Raw genomic sequence first — 24097 nt, forward strand, 5'->3', positions numbered from 1 at the left:
TTAGACGCATTGCTAGCTTAAAACTCAGTCTGCGGGCCCCAGATTTGAAATTAGCTCAGAGGGAGTATATAGCAGGTCTTGTATTGGGTGTATCAACCGGCCTATACACTGTATCATCAGCTTTCTCAGGTTGAACCCATCCAGTGTCACTGTGCACATGATTGAGAACAGTTCTGTCCTTGCTGCACACCGCCCAGCGTTCACCCCCACTTGACTGAGGGGCACAGATTTTTCAGTCGTGGGTGTAGAGAAGAACTTCAATTGTATAAGTAAGTAATTCTGCTGCAACCTACCTTGAACTGTATGGTCTGTGGGGTATCATGAGTTACTGAACAAAGAAGTAAAAATACGAGCAGTGAAGAAGCAGTACTTTAGATCAGACCGTTAAACATTGTTGGCTTCCTTTTGTTATTTACATCAATTCAAATAGAGATCAAAGGGCTGAGAGAAAAAAAAATAAACAATTTTCCAATTACAAACTAAGTCCAGTTTCAAATGTTATGTTCAAGAAATACTTTGGAAGACTAGAAAAAACTAGATTTGATAGGTAAATCAAACAGGTATATTTTTAAAAGGTAAAAATGCATTGTTCCTCCCTCATGTCAAACTGTCCCTAGCCACATGACTTTATAGATGAGAAAAATGGAAGAGAGAAGGTGATAAAGCTTGATATTTTGCTTTCTCCAGTAATTTCTAGAGATTATGATTCCTTGATTATAAGTAATCTATACCCTGCCTCACAAAGTCTCCCACAGCAGTCAGTGAACCAGCTCACAGACTTAGATGTTAACAGCATAAAATTTCAAAATTTGGCCAGATGCATCATGAAAGGAGAATTTATTAAAGAGTATAGTCTCAGCAGTCACTCATCTGTTCATAACACATCTGGAACAAGCACCTGAAATCTCTGCAAGGTCTGGGGACATGGTATTGTAGTTCCAGCAAGTCCACGGCACGCTCTTTGACAGACAATGGATGTGGGCAAGCGTACATAGAAATTCTGGCTCAAGACTCCACAATTCTGAAATTCTTTCAGAGTCCACAAATAGCTGTATTTTATGGGAAAATCACTAGGGATTTCTGCCGCTTTGGTCATAAGACATTACCTCTTCTGCACTGTTCACTGTATCTTTGGTCCATCCACCTATTACATAGGTATTTTACTGGGTGCATAGTCATAAAGAGAACTATTATCCCATTGTGCTTAAGCACAGAATGCCAGCTGTGTTAATAAAAATGTATCATCATGTCATTATTAAATATTTATATTGTTGTAGCACCAAGAGACCAATCCTGTCAGGTTTCCTCTGTTAAATTTTTAATGAACGGTAGTCCCTGACAAGCTGACATGAGTCTGTGAATGAGCAGGAATTGACACTAGCTTCCTGTGTTTCCAGAGGAAGGGTGTAAATCCTGCCCAGGACTCTTGTTTAGCAATGATATCCCTTCTGGAGATAAAACAGGCACTCCTGAGATAACCTCTGCCAGTAGCAAGGCAAAGAGGGAAAACCCTTATGAGCCAAAAGTGTTTCCAAAGGCAAGAAGTAGCAATCCTGTGCCTCCGGGGAGGTTAGGGAGTCAGGAAAAGAAAATAAGCAGAATGGGGAAAGTCCAGCTTATTATTTGAAAATTATAGCCCGATTTTTACATGTTTATTCAAACCAAGTTCTGACCCTAGGAAAATTATCCATCATTAATGAACACTCCCAGGCTGGCTGTTCAGTACTGGCCTATAGCAGCAGACCCAGAACTGCCCAGGGAGAGAGCTGCACTGCAGGAGCCAAGCTCTCCTTGCCCGGGCAGAAAGTCTCATGCTTGTCTATTACAACAGGAAATGTTTTGAAATCTGAACAATGCACGAGATCTGAGGGCAGACAGCACAGATAATGAAAAGAAAAAAGAACTATTACTTGGAAATGATTGTTGCTTTGTCACATTTCCTTAATTTCCTCAGTAACTGGTAGAAACCGTTCCTCAGAAAATATTTAGGAAATAACATCCATAACACCATTTCCCTGCCTCAGTCTTAGCCATTGTTTCCATCCTTTTACTTTTGATGACAGGTGAGTTTCAATTGTAGACCTTTTTATGAATACTCAGTGTATAAATTATGCAGATTAAAGTCTCTAATTTCAGAGTAAATTTCAAAGATTCTCCTCACCTTGAGATGTGTAACAACTGTGTAACACTTTTATTCAGTTCTTCAAAGGCTTTATGATGAAATAAAAATTTTTGTTTTAAATAATGCCCATAAAATCCTTACATTCCCTTATGAAAGCAGAAGCTGGAAGAATTAAATAACAAGGTTTAATCTTCAGTTAATTTGTTAAACTCAGGTAAATAATACTGATGTATTTACATGTTACATAACACTGTAACATGTAATTTGAAAGGAAAACTGTTTTTTGTAGTTTTTAATTTAGTATGGTCCATGGCTAGAACAAACTGACCAGGAGGCAGACCTTCACCTGGTGCAAAGTATTTCTGAAGTTAATGCAGCAAAAGCAGTGTACATCAACAAAGAACTAAAGTATTATCAAGGCTCTGATTCTAGAAAAAAACCCTTTGGTGATCCACACTGAAATTGAGGGAACTGCATGTGGGGGACAAGGATTCAGCTGTTTGGAATTTTTAGGCTCAGGGCTCAAGGTTGGGAAATAATTTCCTGCATTGCCATTTTCATTTTTGAGCCTTCCCTGGCTATTTCTCTGCAATACAATGAAAACTTTCCTCATTCCACAAAAAGTTTTTGGATATCAAATAAACTTCGTCAGACATTGGCATGGAAGAGATCTCTCAAAAACACCAGCTCTAATAGGAAATACTTCCCTCCGGTAGAAGGACGACCAGCTTTCAATGGATACTTTATGTAAAATGAACCAGTTTGATCAGGAGCAATTTAACAAGGCTTTGGAGTAATCTGTTGCTTCATGGCTGGTAACTTAGTAAGGATGCAAAAGGTATATTTTTGTGTGTCTGGTTAAATCCGTCAGAGACATCTGAACAGCAGGTTCCTGCATTTCTTGCATGAGCTCCCTGACTGCTGAGCTGCTGGCCACACCAGTGCAGGCAAAGGCCTCGCTCAGTTTCAGCCTTGTAAAAATCAGTATTTTGGCTCCTACAAAATGGCTTTGGCTTTGAAATTTGGTGCCTTACAAGGACACGCCATTTACTGGAATATTCCCAGTTAACCTGACTTGCATGTTTTGCTATTAAGCCCCAAAATGTTAAGATGGCACCAAAACAGAGAAATATGAAATTATCTTGAAAATCATGAGTACCTTCCTGTTTGTGTTGTATGACAATTAAACAGCTGAAAGTTGGCTACAGTCTTACAGCTATTAGGTTTGGATTGCTGTGCGTCACAAGCCTTTTCACAAGAACCTGACAAATCTCTCTCATTAATAACAAATGACAGTCTTGGTGGTGCTACAATGCATGTTACATTTAATCAATTTGCTATTTGTATTCATTATGTACATCTCCTATTTTGAGTCATGAAAAATTGAAAAGTAATTACAACATGGAAGAGCATCATGGATAACAAATGAGATAAGATGAGAAAAAGCACTATTAATTGGTCAGTTGTGCTTGTCAGTACATTTAAAGTAATTAAGGCAGGGAATGAGATAAGACAATTGTAGGCCTTTAAAGTAAAACAGAGCATCAGGATAACCACTGGTATGGTACCCTGCTTATGACAAAAATTCAATCATCTAAACATGTACGGTGTTAAGATGAGCTTTAAAGAGCTGTTTAACTACAGATGTCACTTAAAAAGTCAAAGTAACTTCCCTGAGTGAAATGTAATTGTAATGCCTGGTAACATGACCACACTATAAATAAGTCTGTCAGCATCTCCATTGTAGCCCCCACTGCCAGGGGCTGCTAACTCATCTCTTTTACATTTCAACAGCCTCAAAGAGGGCAAACAAATTAGTGACTCAGACGTCTATTTCTATACTAAAAAAAGGAAGAACAAGTTAAACTTTTTTTAATCAAGAGAATATCGAGATGCTGACAAACTTTTAGGATTTAATTTGCATTTTCCTGTGAATCAGAGCTTAATGTAAGTATTACCTTAAAAAATGGAAGTGGAAGAAACCATGTGTCTCTATGAGACAGAGACAGGCTGATGCAGTTTTGCACCTTGGTAAAACCTTGAAAAGTGGAACAGCCACACTATCTGCATTTAATGAACAGCTGCTGAGTACTTCTACCTGTTAGTTTATAAGCCTTTTACCAAACCTATTAGTCCATACTACTTCTGTTGCTGGTATACATAAACACATAAGAACAAAGGTCCACATTCAGAAACAATGAATGTGCCTAATTTAATCTTGAACAGAACTTTGAGGAACTTACATGTGTCCACGGCCAGCGCAGTAGTCGGGGAAGTCCTCTGCCCAGCCATTTCCTCTGGGCCCCAGAGGTTAAGTAACTCTCTGGGCTCCACAGTCTCAGCCAGGATCAAACTGGGCAGTACGCTTACATCTGGACCCAACCAGTGCAAGCAGCAAGCACCCCAGGGGCTGGTCCTGGTAAGCATGCTGGATTTGGCTTCTTAAAAATGCAATTATGGGTGCTACTTCAAATTAAAATGTCTAACACCTAAGATAATACTCAGAAGAGTAGAGCGTAGACTGGGCTGGTCACAGGCAGTATTCTGTGTCTGCATGGTAGATCTTCCTGAAAAAAACCCCAAAATCTAGAATTAAAATTCATACATCAAGTCCTTAATAACTACTTTTTGTGCTTCAGAATTAAAATTAATCCTTATAATCATGCTTTAGGAGAGGCAGTGGTCAGGGGTTCCTGCTATGCAGAGTCACAAGTGTAAACTTGAGACCATTTCTGCTGAAAAGGATAGCTTTAAGGTTGAATTTGAACAGAAAACAGAGTAAAGACATATGAACAGAAAAAGACATGGCTGACAATCACTTTCTTGAGAAAGAACCACAGTGACAAGGGAGGGCAAAAGTGCTGAGGAAGCTGATGACTGTATTGCTGTGACATCTGGGAAGTTGAGTTTGGTCATAAAAAAACTGCTCAGCATTAGCAATTATAGTAGCTTTTCTTTGACATTGCCACTGAAGTTTAGAGGGAATATCATTGATTTCATAATGAAAGCTATTAATTTTGCAAAGGTTTATTGTAAAGTATCATGAGGAAAGGCATCCTCAAGACATTGAGAAATATAATGAAAAACCTGCAAAAAGGTGTAAAGAATTCTAAATCACTGCATTGTCTAGATATTAATGTAAGTAGGTACTAAATGCACAGGCTGATTAATGCTTCCTTCCCCTTAAGGAAAGAGAATTACTAAAACAACATTTAAAGAAATGCAGGAGTGAATAAAACCAGTACTCGCAGCACAGTGATTACATGGGAAACAAGACACAGTAAAGCTAATGAGCTTTCTCAGATAGGATTTGATCTAGAAATGGACAGCTAAAGCTATTCAACTAGGCAACACGAAGTCTTCATTACCGTCACATAAAACATTTTTTATCACTTAAGTACCTTGCCAGCTCTGTGTGTGTGCATATATATGCTGTATAGTCTATTCCCCATCAGCAGTGGGGTGTGAAAATTCTTGACTTGAGTCACTCTAGAAAAGAGTTTCAGCTTATTGGGGAGCTTTTTTAAACTGCTTGTTCAAAAGGATTGCAACTGTTTATTTGTCACCATCCTGTAGTCAACAAAAATGTTAGGGTTTTGTGAAATCATAGAAGTATGAGCTTTTTGAAGAAGAGACTACACGTGTATGTCTACTCTGAAGACCATCTCTGAAGGAGAACAAGGATGTCTGTGTCATGAATACAGAGTCTTGTAAATAAGGCTCCAGACAGTTCATTTGTATAAACAAAAGAGTAAAAGCAAAGCTAAAAAAGAAAGTGATATACAGGACAGGATTTCCTAGACTGGTGTGAACTTCAAATGGAAACAGAAGAGTTTGGTGTTTTATAGAACATGTCCCAGTCAGCCTCAGCACAATAAAACATGGTGGCTCCCAGCGCTTCATAGCGTTTGCTTGGCCAACAAGACCTTGATCCCTGTTCTGCACGTCAGACTGCTGCATCAGGGCAGACCCTGCTGTGGCTCTCTGCAGGCACAGCAGTTTCTGCAGCTTGTAGGGTTGGGGTTGAAGTAGGTACATTTTATATACAAACGCAAAACAGATATTCCAGGTATTACAAATATTAGGCGATGTTATTATGTAACTTAGGACCATGCATCCAGACTCCTGGATTTACTAATATATTGTAGGTCTTGTGTTTATTTGGAAGGAAATTTATATATCAAGCACTCTGAGTAGTGGTATGTACTCAACTTCTATTGACTTGCAGTTGGTTGGAAGTAATTATATGATTTCTCAATAAGCATCAGAAGTCAGCCATAAAGTTCAATTATTTTGACGTAAGAGATCAATAACAGGAATCCAAAGCAATTATAGGCCCATGATTCAGAAGTTGCTTGGCTAAAAATGATCACGTGGTGAATCAGTCCTTGACTACAGCTACAAGTTCAATTGGCGGTGTGGTTCTTCACATCAAAGCGCATGTAATCAATGGTTTATGCTATTAATGTAAGCTGCCGTTATTTTGCATTTCCAGAGCACACCTCACACCATGGGCTGCATCCTGGGCTGAACATATCCTTTCCCAGAGAAACTGATTGTAATATTGAAATGTGCCATCATTCATATCTGTGAAAGCACAGAGATAACAGTGTACATTCCCTTCTTTTTTAAATCAGCATCAACACGCTGTCTCTCACATTAAATATTGATCAAAATTCTGAGTCAACAAATTTCATCACTGAAGCAAACAGAAGGCAGTATTGGGATGCCCACTGTCAGGGCCAGTCCTGAGCAACTGCGCTGGACGCTCTTCCAAAGCACTCCTGCTGCCCTTTCCCTCCCGGCATGTGGACTGGCGGCGAGCTCTGCTGTCACAACTCAGCTGTGTGGCCAAGTGATTACCATGTGCTTCCTAGCTCCACACCACACTGCCTCCTGCCCACTATCCCAAAGCGACACTGCTACCTAAAAGTGTCAAGACAGAGGTACCACATCTCTTTAATGATTGCCTTGTTCCTGATGTCTTCTCCCAGTTCCTTTGCTGTAATAAGCAGACAGCTGGCACTAAACACCAGTGGTTTTTCCTGTGTATGATAATGATTTGACATAAAAGATAATGTTAGACACAGTTAGGTACAGATGTGACTTTGGCAGTTTCCCTCCTTTCCCATTTCCTTCTGCTGTCTTTGAAACAAGTCTACAGCAAGCAAAAATGAGCAATGAAGTATTGCTGCTATTTTGTTTTATTTACTAGTGCTGCTGCATCTGAACAGACATTGACTGCTGTTTCATCTGACTGGGCCCAAACAAGTTCCACCCTTAGGAAGCTGAGACATTTCCACTTTTGCATTGCAATCACTACATTCCAAGAATGTGGAGGACAGTTCTGGAGTACACCACATTAGCCTACAATGCAAAAAAAGTATAAGTATGTGTGATATAGGCTCCAACATTTGGTGTTTAGGGTCACAGCCTAGGCTGTTCAGTAATGTATTAAATAGCAGACAGTGTGTCTAACAATTTGACTAAGCAAACCATAGGGCTATGCTCAAAAAGCATTGCTCTGTTTTCAAATGACTTATTCAACTAAGTAAAAAAAAAAACCCAACAACAAAAAAACCACCAAACCCCCAAACCTAAGAAGGATTTATTTTAGTAGGTTCAATAGTTTGGATATTGTTCACCTTAGAGATAAACACGTACCAAGTCCTTGTGCAGACAATTAAGAATTTTTCTGTGTCCCTCTATCACTGTCTATCACTGACAGTAACCAGAGACCATGGCTGCAAAAAGACAAGACAAAAACCTTTCCCTTTTTTCTTACTTTCTACCCTAATACAACAGTCAAAATATTGTTATTTTAAATAGTTTAACCAATAATAGAATGGGTTAGAAATAGGGGAAAAAATGGAATGGAGATATTTTTATTTTTTTCTCCACCAACAGTCAAAACTTTCACATTTTATTTTCCGATCCATAAATTTTGACCAGCTTTGCTCACAAAAAAAAACATGAAAAGCAAGACACTCATGCCACTGAGAAGTGTTAAAGAGCACCCTTCAAGTTTCTTGGACAGCTGACTATCAAGAAACCAGAGCTTTCTTTAGAAGCAACGAGAAAGACTGTGTGTAGGCAAACACTTGAGAAGCATAGCCTATAAGAAAAATACATCCCGTACCTTTTAAGCATTGTACCTAATACTGTTTTATATCCTTAAGAGCTATAAATGAAGTTGTTAATTATACACTAGTGTCATCACAATACCAGTGTGGTCTTAATCTGTCATTATAATAGCGCATGTCTAATTTTCAAGTGTGGGTTGATTAACTGGATGGAAGGATCCCAACTTGTTGAGAACATTCAAATCACGCCTTAAAGCGACGTGGCTATGTGCTGGTTATGATATGTAGGGACTTCTCAAATTAGAGCTTTGCACATGGGGCTCCTTGTTATTTTCCCAAAGGCTGCTCCTGCAAGCCACTACCCATGTGCGTGTGCAAGGTCACAGCAACAGCTACTTGTTTCTTTTGAGGACTTCTGTGAGCAAGCTTGCTTGGAAACTCCCAGGCCTGTTAAAGCTAAAGCATGCCAGCAACCCAAGGGGCCAGCCAGTTCTTCAAAGGAATCTCCCAGGCTTGGCATAACTTGAGTCCTTTGTCTAGGGACACAACATTTGTTTCTTGAAACTGGAGCAACTAGTGTAACTCGGCAGCCAAATCAGGTTGCATTGCCTGGACTGCTTCCTGGAACCTCTGCCACCCACTTCCACGCCAAGGCTTATCTGCTCCCTGCATGAGGCTTTCCAAAAACAAACTCCTTTCTGGCCTTTGCCTAAAAAGCCACTCACTCGTAAGCTTTCCCTGACCACTGGGACACAAATAAGGCAGCAGAAGTGAGACTCGGACCACCTCTGTTAAAGGGAGGTAACATCTCCTGCCACTTGACACCAGTATGCAGGTTTAGCACTACTCTGTGTTTTCTGCCATGGTTGCTCTTTCATAAATATTTATATGTGTATTTTATTTGTGTTTTTTGTTTAATTTGGAAAATTTGAGGTGAAGTTATTTTACTTTTTCCTTCCTTGAGCTCTGTGGAAGGCATCTGTGCCATTCTGCTTGTGTGAGCACCAACAAATCCATCCCCTGAGACACAACTAATTAGTCACAGGAAGGCTTAAGTCTCCCTCCTAAGGAAGGAGGTAATGTCATGGTGGCAAAACCTGTCACCTTTGCCTGACCAACCTGAAGGAAGAAAGAGTGTTACCGCACAGTCCAATCCATTCATGTGACGGGGGAAATGATACTGACTTATCTAGGGTGGAAAATGTAATAATCTAAAAATATTCAAAGAGAAATCATCTCCAAGCAGTGCTAACATTTTCACAGGCAGCTCTCTCTTCCAGTGCCACAAACGAATCAGAGTAGCAGCAACTAAGTGATGGGCAGTTATTTAATGAGTTAATCTCATTAGGATATTTGAACTCTCAGAAGAGGCTCAACCCATTAGCTACGTGAGAGCTTTGAAATGAGCCTTTCAAAAGGACTATAAGAATATATTAAAAAGCGGTTAATACACTGTGGACTTTACCAGGCTGTCTGGCAGGAGGAGGAGCAAGAGGTCATTGCTGGTGAGCTTCTCTGCAAGCCCTGCAGCCACAATAACTAATGGTCCCCAGTCACCCCTACAGCCCATCAAGTAACATCACTAACAGTTTGGATTCCTGTTGTTTCTAAGGTTGGCTTTGTTATTCTGTGCAATTTCACCTTGCTTCCCAATTTTGAATCCTATAGCTTTACCTGATCTCTGTAGTTAAACCTGAACTAGTCTTACTTTGTATATAAGACAAAAAACCCCATAATAATAGTTTTAAGTTAAAGTTGCTTAATCTCACATTCTCCATAGTGATGGTATCCCCTCTAACCCTTTCTTTTTTTAACTTAAATTAAGTTAACATAAATGCAGACTGTGATTAACTAAATTAAGGACAACAGAATCTCATCTAGAACATCATCATGTCATTACTTCGATTTCAGTGGAATACCATAGCTTACAAAATCACACCTCTGGAATTTACGTTGTATAACTGGTTTCTGCTCTTTATATTTACTTATATTAGCTTCAGTAGAATTATTCACATCAATAAAGTGAACGGTATCTGACCCTATAACATTAAATGAAAGGCATTTATAGCAGAACCTAGAGAATATCTTCCAGCAATAATTAAAACTCAGGGCAGAATAATTTTTTCCATCGTCATAAATCACAATGAAATGTGGATATCTAATGTCTGATTATTCAGATCTGCTCCACAAAAGCAGTCAAGAAATGTCCACCACATAATTGCTAATGCTAATTGCATTTAGTCTATGGTTTTAAAAGCAGCGATATGAAAGGTTCATGTTGTTTAGAGTATTGTAAAATGTAACTGTTAAGTAATGCATTTTCAAGAGTTTGGGGAACATTATTAAAGTTCATTTCCATGCTGCAGCTGCAGGAGTTGGAATTATGAAAGTGAAGAAGCTGTAAAATTGAAAAGGTCAGTAATGACATTCATCTATTCCAGCTGTCAAATCAAGGCAATGTTAACAAAACTAGTCTCTGGTAGAAAAGCTAATTGTCTACTTGTATTTTGGCTGCCCCAATACACATACTCTACTGTGGCTAATCTATAGGAAAGACCACACTGGAACAGCATATCATTTTTTGAACAGGCCTCTTGTAAACAAATGAACCGAATTTCCCTATATTAGGAAGCTCTTATGATTCTACAACCCCAATCAGTCTACAAAGCTGCCAAATGTTTCAAGTCAGTGTTTAAAGAAAACAGTATGTGAATGAAGTGAATATATTCCTGTAAGCAGAGTTCAGTTTTCAGAGTGCTGGGAGTACAGGGCAAATTTTAAATTTTACGCTAATGAATTCTTGCAAGGAGCATTTCTAAAATGTCTCCTACCAAGGCATGTTTCATTATAACAACATACAGAAAAGTTTCTGTCACAGACCAAACCTTTTATAGATGACCTGGATTTAATGATCCCACAATGTGAAGGACCTTCTCTTCAACAGTAAACACGGATCAGTGGAGACTGAGTCTAAGACCTTTGTTATTGAACAACAGACCCCTGCCATGTGCAGGAAGAGCCCTCAGCAAGGAACAGTGAGACACTTGTGCTTTTTATGATGCACCAAATCCTGCCTTACACAGAGAATGACACTGCTCAACAACTGAGGCCAAAGAAAGGGGCCCCAGATTTGTAGCATGCCACTCATTCAAGGGAGTCCAGTGATTAATCTACACAATTTTATTGCAAGCCCCTCTGGCTATTTTCTATTGCTGTTTGGTTTTGTGTTTTCACCCTATATGCTGCAGCTGTTACCAGAGGTCTATACATACAACTTGAACAACCACACATAGCTGACGCTCAGTGTGAAGACTGTGTTCCCATAATGCACATATATGCCACTGTAAATTTTTAATTGTCCTGTGTTATGTAATACAAATGTTACAGAAACAGTCCAGCTTGACCTATGACAACATAATATTAGGTCTGCGTGTAGCTTTGTGGGTAATGTTTTATAAATCTTTTTGTTATCTGACTTTTTTCCTATGGAGAAGTATTGCAAAAGCTAGAAACAATACTGACAATTCATGAAATATTCAGGTGTACAGTTGCAATCCTTTAATAAATGGAAGTGACCTTCAAAACAGACATCCCAAAGATTAAGAGAACTTCTCAAAAGATGGCATTTGTCACTAATCAATGACTTGAAGAACTTACACTCTTCCTAGAAATGAATACAAAAAAGACCTTTCAGAATTATACCACTTTAAAAGCAAATCATTCACAAAACTCACATAAAAGAACATTAATGAGCTAACAAAACAACAGAACAAAACATCAAACAAGCAAATTGAAAGGATAAACCCCCTTGTGCCTATCAGTACCTGTGTCCATGTCTGGAGTGCAGGGAAAGCCACCCACACATCCACCTCCTGTTCCCAGGGGCTGGACGATGCTATCAGCATCACTACATTTCTTTTATTGTGAAATTGTATGTCAAAATGTTTATAACATTTTACAAATGGATTTCTTTTTTAATAGTCACACAGGTATCTTGGCTCTAACTGGGTCACTGTATTGGAACAGATGTAATCTCAGCAGAATACTGTGAGAAATCTGGGCTACATTAATGACTGATCCAATTACAGCGGAAATCTCTAGAAAACCCAGATTTATTAAGAACGAGGAGATAATTACCGTGTACTTCTAGGGATGACCAGATGGACCAGCCAGTCTCAAACTCTTTAAAGGCGCTGGAGCTGAATGAGAAGAGCCTATGCCATTGCCTACGTAGTTGGAGAAATTCCCAATCTGAGGGTATGATGAAAAAGCCGGAGACTCACTGCAGACACCTGGGGGGACTGAATCTAAACGCGTCCTACCCCAGGAAGCAGCATGGCTTATGCATTTCTGTGAGGACAGGGTGACAGAGGAAAAGGTGTCCAGGAGAGAATGACAGAGCAGGAATCAAGAAACCCCAGGCAGCTTTTTGTCCAAGGAGAGTATTTACACCAAAGAGCTCCTTATGATTTAATATCAGGTCCTCTTGAAAAGCTACATTTTCTTTCCTTAATAGGAAATAAATGCTCCCTTGCAAGTAGCAATCTGATCCCACGCTTAAGCAAACCCAACAATCTACCACAGATTTGCATCCAGAAAAAGAGAATGAAAAATACTTGAGAAATCTGAGTATAAACAGCTCCTTTTACTGCTCCAAAGGCAGGTAAAATTTTACAGCATCCTCTGTGATCTTGATAACATGCTTCATCAGAGGGATGTATCCTTGCCTCTAGTAAAACTGCATGTGTGAGTAGTCGCATTAAGGTAATTTGGATCTAAGAGGATGTCTGAAGTTAAACATTTAGTTAATTAGGAGCTTTGCTGAATCAAGGTCTTTTTTTCGGCTAAATATTTTACCTGAGAAGATATATTAAACAGTAGAAGATAATATTTCTCATCTATAGAACTTTCTGCCAGCTCCAAGATAGTAAATATTTACATTTCAGCCAGTCTGATAGCTAATGTGACCTTTCTGCTGTACACTTTACACCTGTGGTGTATTTTACTTTCAGTGTTAACATTCTTTCTGGTCCATCTTACATTAACAAGCAGTATTTAAATATATGCAAATTTCATATTTTAGCTGATGTTTTAGAAACATTTTTAAGGTCACCCTGTTTGATCTATCACACAGACATAGCAAATTTATGCACCATATATCCTATCTCTACTTGTTTTTTACCTACATCTGTCTTCTCTGATTGCATTTGAATGGGGTTATTTTCTATTTTAAATAAAAGATTTATGCCTTAGCTGTCAGTTTGCCTTTATTTGAAAATTTAATTTTGTTTCTAGAAGTCTAGATTAACTTATTAGATTTAACTGTCCCTTGCGCGTTGCAGCAATAGCAGAAGTATATTTTCCCTTGTGGACAGAGTACATAAACAAAATGCTCTCAACTTAAAAATAAAGAACGTTATTACTCAGACCAATACAACACAGTCAGTCCAGGATACAAAAACTGGTTTTGTCTTTTTTAATAATGATGGTGAGCACTGGGAATTGACTAATAAATATGACAACTCACAAATCCAGCAGCCTCCAAAACCTGGGAAATGCTTTGCAGAAAAGGCATGTTCCCCCTCAATGTCCCCTACACTTAGGTTAGTGAATATCCTTTCATGACACAGCACCACTGGGACACACAACTTGATCCCTGATACTCATGGATTTATTTAAATGAGGCAGAAATGAGAATCTGCACCACTGTTTCCAGTTAGTCAGAGGTCTATTTATTGATTCAGTGTGGTATTTCACATCTTCAGCGTGACACGTTCTTTAGCATCTCTCAGCAGTGCTACATTCGTAATACTGTTTCTCAAGCCCTGGAATTTCAGGGCTTTCCTAAAAGGATAACCGACTCATTGCAGTTGCTGCCTGTGGTCCCTGCAATGCCCAGAACAGCTGAGTTCTCAGGAGGTGGGGAGGTGGGTGTTTGGGGGAGGTTAATCTTTTCAAATGTGTTCACACATTTTGACCCTTTTTTCTCCATTTTTCATTTCTAGAAGTACCTGGGCTTCTGACCAGTTCTGTTATTTTCTCTTCACGTTGCAACATCCATGTAGACCCGGACAGAATCTGTTTCTAATCAATACCTGCACCTCTTTTAAACACTAAAACCCTACAGCTTGTGATTCTGCACTCTCAATAATATGCGCTGCTTTTGAAAGGAATTAAAGTGTTCCTGTATCAATAAAGTTCATAGTCAGGACTACCAAGAGCTTGCAGTATAATGATGGCAAGAACAGAGAAAGCAAAAAGCTGAAGGATAGGTATTTACTTGGCTATGTTAGTAAACCTTCAGTCACATAGTGGCAAACTGTGTCCTGATTCACTTTGTTAAATACTGAACATCACGAGCACAGGTCTTTTGAAGAGAAACAGGAATTCCTTATACAAAGAAAACAAATGCATGTACATGATGGCTTTTATCACTCACAAAATAGCTAAGAGTTGAATGGCACATATGACTACAAGGCCCTCTACTCTCCCATTCAGGGCAACAGCTATTTAATATAAGCAACAATGAAGAACAGCATGGCCACCAGTAAAAAAAAGAAGGCATTAAGAGAGGCAGAACGGGGCAAAGCTGAACCTGTTTGGTAGCCTTCAGTCTGTGCCACTATATACATAAAGCGCTATCAGATCCAAGCAATCACTGCAGTAACTAGTCAATCTTGACATCAGGTCCATAAAAATTAAGTGAAAATACCACAAAGCACAATCTCCACATACGTGACACCGTCAACACAAAAGTGGAGCCTTCCCAAATCGCTTGAAAAATTTCGTCAGGTCAGAAACACTCTAAGATATGTATTTTAGATCCAAACATGAATATGAGCCTCCTGCTGTCATATCCAAGTAAAGAATACATATGAACTGTATAACATCACTTCTGACATGGTATGACCATACTAGTGGAGGTACTGGGCAGGTAATCATCCAACAGGGAAGGCTCACACTTACCTGCTCTCTTGACAGCAGGTTCCCCTGCTGAGGGGCATGAGTAAATCCATTCCAGCCTATCCCTTCTGCTGTGATAGCAAAAATTTATCAAGGATGCATTACGTTAAATCCCATGCCAATGATCTTTCAAAGCATCATACAAGACAGAAAATAAAAGGGTAAGACCTGCAAGGAAGTAAACTGTGCACTACACACTTAAAGGTTTCTTCATCATGCTTAAGAAGTAGAATATATTATCATGACAATTATTTGGTTACAGAAAGCAGCTTCGAATACCAAATCAATTGTAGAAACCACTGCACCAACACAGCTGAAAAGACAGCTCCTCCTCCAAAGTAGTGTCGCTTTGATTTAACAAGCAATTAATGAATACATAAACCCTGGACAGAACTTTAATCTATTCCAGTGCCAAATAATTAATCATTCATTCCACGTTAAATCCTGTTCTGATAAATGTAATTAATATTTCACCATGGCACTGCAGAATAGAACAGTACCTGGGAGCAGAGAAAGGCAGCCTTCCATTTCTCCCTCGTTGTAACTCTGAAGTGATAGGCACTGTCTACAACTGACAGGTAATCCAGAATACAGTGTTCCCCTGCAGTTGTAAATTAGGGTTTATGCATAGCATATATTGTGATTATAACAAGGCTTTTCTTCCTCTGACCTATTATTAAAAAACCAAAACCCAACAACTATGAAAAATAAGTCACCTGAGCTTGGTCAACCATTTTTCTGATCTGACAGCATTTGGGAAACCAGAGATTGCACTAATGTCTTGGTCTATACAATGTCACTGAACATATGCCGGGGCTGTGGATAGAGAACAAAGCATGTGCACATTGTCTGCTTCTGTCCACAGAGAGCAGTGCTGCATGTAAAAACAACTGGATGAAGATTTAAATCCTAATTTTACTGCAGGAAAACACTGGCCTCTTTTTTGAACGCTTGAAGTGTAATCAAGAAATGTGTTGATGTGTACAAAATTAAATTGCAGGAAACACTACGTTGATTTTTTTCAGGGTGACACATCTCAGGAATACACATATTTCAGCAAAGAGTTTTGTGTGGAAGATTCTATAACAAAAAAATTGCCTTGGGATCCTGCTGCCCAATTACTCAGAAACAGAGAAGCATCCCTTCAGAGTGGTCTCCTTGCTCAGCATTCTCCAGTATGGCCACAAACTCTTCTCTCTAAACAAATTCTAACTATATTTTTATAGCTTCTTCTCATTCAAATGCAGAAAAATACCCTTGATTGATAATGCAAATTGCCCTGACAAGTTTTTACAGTCCTTACAAGAAATCCAGCTTGTGGCACAAAACTCTTCCAGAGTCACGTATTGATGCTCAGACAAAGGCAGCTGTAATTTCTCCCCTTCCTAAGATCCTATATTATACTACTATCCCAGCTATCATTAATCTAATTCTCCATTATGACCCAAATCAGTAAGGAGACAACTTTCAGATGGGGGTCTCTGGTGCAGTAAGACTAAATAGAACCACATGGAACCAGGCATTTTTAATTTTGGGACCCGTCAAGAGCTATTTTATATGCAAACTAATTTGCACATCTGATAACTGCTTATCTGTGGCGACTGCTATCTTTAACATCTAGATGGCAATTCTAGCCAATTATGCTGGACAGCATTTGCACATTTACAGAAAACTTTGATTTAGGATCATGGTTTTATCAGCTGAGATTCGTTTCAAAATACTTTGTTTTCCATTAGATCCAAATACTCTAAAAATGCACCTAACTTCTTGCTACTTGAATAGAACCTAAAACTATTATGAACTTGAGTCATACCCCTTTCTCAGAACATTTTTTAATGCTAAAATAAGACCTAAGTAGCTAGGAAGTGCTAGTTTTAGGTTCATAAGAAACAACTGACCTGATTAGGAGCAATGGATCATTGAGGCAAGTATCCTGCTTCTGACAGCAGCCAGCACCAGAAGCTTCAAAGGAATAGTCCTGCCCCACAATAAAACCTACAAAATAGGAGGTTTTATTTAATGTGTTTCTTGATTGAGTTAACAGTTCTTTTGCACAGGAGACAACTTAACAAATGGTTGTATTTGCCACATCTTTAATTTGTGCTTGCAGCAGTGGATGATATTTATACCCTTGTACCAATAGTCACATGGACTTGTTGGCCAGCTGCTGCACTGTCACCTCATTTCTGAATCCAACAAGGAATCCTTTTCCATATTAATGAACACTGCATTAATTTCTAAGATCCTGGAAACCCTCACCGAAGCTACGTGTTATAATCCAATTGATTTTTTTATTGCTTAAGATCAACAAAGCCTTAATTTGCTGTAGAAACAGTGTCATGTGATGTTTCATATACATACACACACATGACATTATTACATCTTTGCTATCGCATGTGTATTTTATTTCTATTCATTCATTCTAATTATTTAAAATGGGGGCAATATTAAATTACGGATAGATGTGAATATACCATTGTACATTAGATTTGATGAGATTGCATTATGAAGAGTAACTGTTATAGGAAAACATATTTCTGCTTTATAAGAAAACCAATGTTAAATTGAAATGGTAGCTATCAGCCAAGGTTAGACCCATTCATGCTAATATGACCTTCAATTAGCGAAGCACACATCTTGAGATCCAGCTATTTTATCAGACACACAGTATAGGATGAGGAAATGTTGGTATCCTCGAAAGATTCTACTTTGAGGTGACCTTCTACTTAGCCAGGCTCATTAGGCAAAACAAAAATAATTGTGCAGCTTCTTCCTGGTCTCTCTTTAGAAGGTTTTCAGGAAGCTTCAAATTACAAATAATGACTTAACCCATGGATTGATGCCAATACTTAGCAGCTTAGACAGTTAACACATTCATCCTATGCAGTTCCCCAGAGACACTGGTTTACAGTGTTTTCTTTTACTTAGCAGCAACAGCTATTGGCTTTTACTTGGAAAACACTACAAATCCACTTGGGTCCAGATTTTTGAAATAATAAATACCATTGCGACATCCCTAAATCAGCAAAGAAGAACTCATTTTCAGCAACATTTTCAAGGCCCAATAGTTTTCTCACTGAGGTGTCCAAATGGCAGCAAAGCTCTTCTGAAAATCTGGCTAACTTCAATGCTTAAGTGGCTGAATCATGAGACTTCTTTTATCCTCATCCACAAATATAGCACCTGTGACATGGCAAAGAAGTAGATATATATCATACTCCATTTGTAAGCTCTAATATGTTCAAAGAAGTTTGTGGCTGCTGAACAAATATTTATCCTAGCCAGAAAGAAAATCAATGTGATTATCATGTGGAATTTTCTCTAATTTTTACATGATCCCTTTCAGCAATATGCTGTAGGCAACAAAGGAGTTACATACAATGCTTATTTATAAACAGCCATATTCCTTTTAAGTTACTTATTAGAATACAGAGAAATAAATTACAGAGAGATGCTTAAGTACCTAAACAGAAACAAGAAATACAGGTAAGAGATCTTAAGGAAACAACTGGAAGGCTCACTCTTAGGAAGCAACCACCAGGGCTAAGAATGGTGCAAACTTCATGAGACTGAAGAGGATGTTAAATCACCCTAAGACTCAGCATTAAAAGACAGAAGAACTGGTCGAACAAAGGAGGGCTTCCCAGAAAAAATCAAAGAGTTGGCAGGGATGGAGGGGGATGTATAGGGAGAGGCAGCTGGTGTATGTTGCCATTACTTACTGAGGTCAGCTGAGATATAACAACTTACATTACAGTTAAGGATTTGGCCGTGCAAACCTAATAGATAGGATGAGACAATGGACTGATACAATTGTATCATCTTATATTCTTAGTACAGGAGAGACAATCTGAAATCAATGTTGTTGTACAATACCAATACCCTTCCCTTTCGTTCGCTGGCATATTCTGAGCACTCAAATATGTCACAATGCTTTTTTTTTCCTTCCAAACTTGTCTTCTCTTCTGAAACCACTCCTTTTATATCCCTCTTTGGCTGCGCCCATCATCATGTATGTGCACACATTTCTCCAGCGTTTTCCCAGTCAGGTGAGGATGGAGACATTCCCAGGTCTTCCAGCGCACTCATACAGACCTTCTTGGCTGTTGCGGTTTTTTATTGTTGTTGGGGTTTGGTTTTGCTTTTGCTTTCGTTTTTTCCTTAGTTAAAGAAGTCATTTGAAAATGAAGAGAGCAATGCATTTTGAGCGTAGCCTTATAGTGTGCTTAGCCAGATTGTTAGACACGCGGCCTGCTATTTAATACATTTTTGAGTGGAAGTTCTTACTATTTACCGCTCTCTTTTTCCCTCAGCGACATTAATAGCCAGAGAAACGAGTCCCTGGAAACACTCCCCTTTTCTCCCCCCCTCCTTTTACGAAATCGATACAACGGGCAGCCTCCGAAGCGTTTAACAAAGCCCGGGCTTGCAGGACCTGCGCGGCGGGCAGGGCCGGGGCGCGGCGGGGCCGGGAGCGCTCGGCCGTTTCTGCAGCACCATCCCCATCTGCTGCCCCGCGCCGGCATAGCAGCCGCAAGAACAGCCGCCTCGGACGAGCAACGTCGGCCTCGCACCCTTGTGCGGCTAAGCTCTCAATAACTTCGTATTTAGACATCATCCGAGACCTTTCCTGCCAGCCTGGCGTTGCCCGTGCCTGCAGTCTAGTCAAACAGACCGATCCGGCAGCGCGCTCTGCAAAGCTCCTGCTGGTTTCACAGGTTAGTAATATTTACGTGACATTTTCCCCCGGAGCGCTTCTAAAATCTTGACTTTCTCTGCATTAGTGAAAAAGAATAAAACCAACAAAGGAAAAAACTCTGATATGCTTATGATTAAGTGCAGCCATTAATGTAAACACTAGAGCGGGAGGCTGTCAAGTTGCTCCCCAGCAACACACCCGGCACCTCCGCCAGAGCATCTCGGGGGGCTGGTAGAGTTGAGGTATGTGTGTGGCAGCAGAACAGGACAGCATATTAAGAAGGGTGTAGCTGTATTTCCTAGAATAATATTTCTAAACTGTGTCTTTAGAGTAAAGGAATCTCTCATCTTCCTAAGATCACGTTCTGTCAAGCTGCCACGATAATTTTATTTACAACCAATTAAGATGCATACACTGTTAATTTCACATGCACATATACACACACACACTTTGCTTGCTTGCATTTGTGGGAATGCACGTAGGCTTTTTTAAGAGGAGGTTTTTTCTCTTCACCACTGTTTGACAGAAGACCTTCTGATGTCTTACAGAGCAGCAGTGGCCCAGAGACCACAGCCTGAGAAAGAGCCCCGCAGATGGGGCTGCAGGGATCCTTCATTTATCAACTACTTGATTCATTTGATGTGGGCTGATACTTGCTCTTGGCTTTGCTGGTTTTTTTGTTGTTTTTTTCTTTTTCTAATTTAACTTGTGTTTCTAAGAACATCTGTAGTAGATTCTTATGTATAAAAACATAAAATCATGTCTTGTACACAGGTAGTAAAAGCACTGATTTGCTAGTGCAGTGTGTTTCTCAAACTAGTTGGGTTCATTCTGGCAGTGTACTTTATCAAAGCTGTATTTTGCCTGCAGCAAAACAAACTGTCAGCTGTTACAGATGAATAATTATTTTTCATATTAAAATGTGGCAATATGACAGTTCATTGTATCCATTAAACAGCTACCTATTCTTCAGGCTGGAATCGGAACTGCTTTCAGAGAGTATCCAGCTTGCTATTGAAATGATTTAAATAGGTCGAGTGTAACACTAAATATGATCAAGGCAAAAAGCCAGTCAATAAAGCTGTCAGTTTTACCCTAATAAAGCAGGAAGGCCTTCGCTATTCCTCTGTAGCAGACAGTTTATTGTCCAGCTGTATGCAACGACTTCAGGACATCTGGCCACTTAACCAATGAGTATGAAGTCCAGAACACCAAAGGAGCCATAAGCAAAATAATCAGTGGTCTGATTCTCTTTTGTACTGAAGACCCTGCACACAGCTCTAACATCAACAGACTGCATGGTTGTGGTGTAAAATGCATGAGTTTTTAACATTCCTGGGAGCTCTCAAAACATGACGAAGAGTCTTGATGGAAAGACAATCACATCTGAAGAACCACGTATTTTCTAGGCTAGGTCATACTGCTTATATGGTGGGGCATAAGGGGAAATGCAGGAGTGCATTTATCTCAGCTAGAAGGTTGTAGGGCCTTGTCTTGCAGCTGAAACAAGTACCTGCCTTTGAGAGAGCTTCCTCACTTCTCCTTTCCATCAGTGGTCAACGCTAAATTAATCTGGATGGAGGCCCTGGTCTCAGTGCAGTGGCACTATGAAAGTCCCTGCCCCTCTGCCAGCAGGGAGCAGTGCCTGTTGGCCAGCACCAACTCCCGGTACCTGCCTTAAGCCACAGTTGGACGCATCAAGAGTATCAGTGGTCCCAGATGGGAAGTATACACAACAGTCTCAGCCAACACAGGGTGGCTGTCAACTGTTCTGCTCTGTAACAAGGTTTACCTGGCTTACCTGTAACCTAATTCAGAGGCATAAAGGATGGGCTCAAGACTATGCCAAACCAGACAGTGCAGTCAATGCTCGGTACTGCCTGTGTGTAAGGCGATGACATTCTTTGCTCTAGTTACTCTACAAGCAGCTCCTGCCCAGACCAAAAGATTCACTGAGTTACACAGCTAACCTAATCAGCTTCTTCACCCCGCAAACCCTTATGTAAGGCCTCAGGTACTCCTGTGCACATAGAAATCCCCTTGCTTTAGCAAACACATCAAACTGTCACTTTCATTGCTACAGATTAGGGCTTAAAAATAGACTTGACATCTGGATTTTCTGGTTTATACAACAGAGTTAAAGTTCAATATATTGATATGAGCTGTGAGGCTTATTTCCTTCAGGGTGCAATCAAAGCATGTGGATTTCTACAGCTGCAAGTGCACAGCTTTGGTATGACTGCAGGTACAGAAGCTGCTGTGGTAGCCCGCAGGCAGCTGATGTTAGACTAGCCTGCGAGACCATGTTGGTGGGCAATGCTGGCATATCTGTGTGTTTTCACTTCTGCAAGTGATCCCACATCCTGTGCTTCCTCCAGGATAGTTCTGGAAAGCAATTATGCATCATGATGATACCTGTCCTCATCACCATTTTCTCAGGACACATTGCTCCCCCCTGTCTGATGAGTCTAATGCAGGGATCTGTGTTATCTCACAAAAAGGGCAGTGACGGATTTGGAAAGCCAAGAGGCTTAAGTGATCTTCTTCCCACACCTGTGCACTCAGAGGGTCACTTACAAGGAGGCTGGGCTAACACAGACACTTAATTTACTGGAGAACTGATGGGAAGTGGTTGCCAGCTCATCTGTGTAATTATTGTAATAAGTTGTCACACAGCCCCCAGGCACCCTCAGACTATGGAGATTTCCAAGATACAGGAAGGAAACATTAACCTGTTATACAGAAGAGGAAAACAAGAGAAGGACACAGCGAGTCAGGGGTAAAAATAGGAACAAATCCCAGATATCCCTCCTCTCCAAGTGAGTTCCTCCTCTACTGAAATACAGAGCCATCCTCTTGTCACCTACCATTTTGTTTGTGCTTGTTCAGTTGTGGAGAAATCTGTCTGATGAAATGAAACATCTCCTCCCAGAAATGAGGTAGCTACTGAGAGTACTGGCTTCACACAGTCGTCAAGGCAAATGCCTTAGGACTGAGCTGTTCGACCTGCAATGGAAAATAATTTTGCTTTTTTTCTTCCCGCTAGGCGTAATCTTCCCTGTCTCTCTGTTGTGCTAGTGAAAGCAAATTTCACTGGAAACTGAATCCATTTACAAATATTTTGACAGATTGAGACAGTTGCTCAGGAAAAAAATGCTTAAATGTATGCAGATAAAATACAGTGTCATGTGAACAGCTGCTGCACAGACCCACAGCCTGTGTAGACTTAATTTTATTTATGCTTTTTAAAGGCTATGTGGGTGTCCCTGTAAAACAGAAACAAAGTGAACATTATTCCCATTGGTGATAAATTAAAAAAAAACCTCAGATGATTAATTCTCCAAAATGTGCAGTCTTGACTTTTTTTTCCACTTTTTGGCAGGAAGATATAAATGCAAAATTGTACCAGCACTGCTCTTATATACACTCAGACATCTCATTCTATAGATCTCATCGGCAACTCCCTTTGAGGCTGTCTCAGTTTCTGACTGGAACAGGTCATTATGTGTGTGCCTCAATCCATCACTTTTGAAGTATCCTGCAAAGAGACTGCCATTAGAAGCCAGTGCAGTGAAACCAACTATCTTCCATCTAAAACATGACTTGCATTTTTGTACCGCATCTTACTTTTTCTACTCCTAACATTATATTACCTATCTATATAGTTAATTTCCTGTAGGGGCAGAGATCATGCTGTACCTGTTTTTTCTGCACCAATTACTGTTATTTTAAGACTGTGTAGAAATGTCTGCAAATAAACTTTAGCTGAAAGTTCCTGATGCTTTCCCCTGCCACTGTCATTGGAACATTATGACCATAAGTCCCCCCTGCCTATACCAGTTATAACTGATTTTGTTCCAAATTCTGGACACCTGAGCAGTGAAACACTTAAAGTGTTTCAAATGCCAGGATCAGTCTATAAGCAACCGGCAACAAATTTCAGATGCAGGTGTTGCACTGAGTGACATAAACAGACAAACTGCTTCTCCATAAATGCCAGCACTTACTATAACCTCTCTTGCCCAGGCTCTATATAGAGAGATCACAATCTGCACAAAGCCGTGATGCTTACTGCATATACACAGACACATTTTGTCACCTTTACAGAACTTGAGATACATGTTTTGACACCCAAATTCACATACTCAATCCAACACTAGAAAACAAAATATCAGTGAGGGAAAAATAATTCAATGTGCATTGCTCTCTGAGAGTTCAAATAATCTTTTC

At 39.8% G+C, this 24097-nt stretch overlaps 1 long non-coding RNA gene across 1 annotated transcript in view; it reads right to left on the reverse strand.

The window, feature by feature from the left end:
• Positions 1-3296: 3296 nt before the first annotated feature.
• The window catches only part of LOC128146333 (uncharacterized), a 75989-nt gene continuing 55188 nt past the window's right edge, over positions 3297-24097 (reverse strand). The window contains exons 2-3 of the long non-coding RNA XR_008236735.1: positions 17067-17163; positions 3297-4689 (exon numbers count right to left, since the gene is read on the reverse strand). This is a non-coding gene — a long non-coding RNA (uncharacterized LOC128146333). The remainder of the gene's footprint in view (positions 4690-17066; positions 17164-24097) is intronic.

This window comes from Harpia harpyja, chromosome 9, assembly GCF_026419915.1.
Source record: "Harpia harpyja isolate bHarHar1 chromosome 9, bHarHar1 primary haplotype, whole genome shotgun sequence".
Taxonomy (NCBI): Eukaryota; Metazoa; Chordata; class Aves; order Accipitriformes; family Accipitridae; genus Harpia; species Harpia harpyja.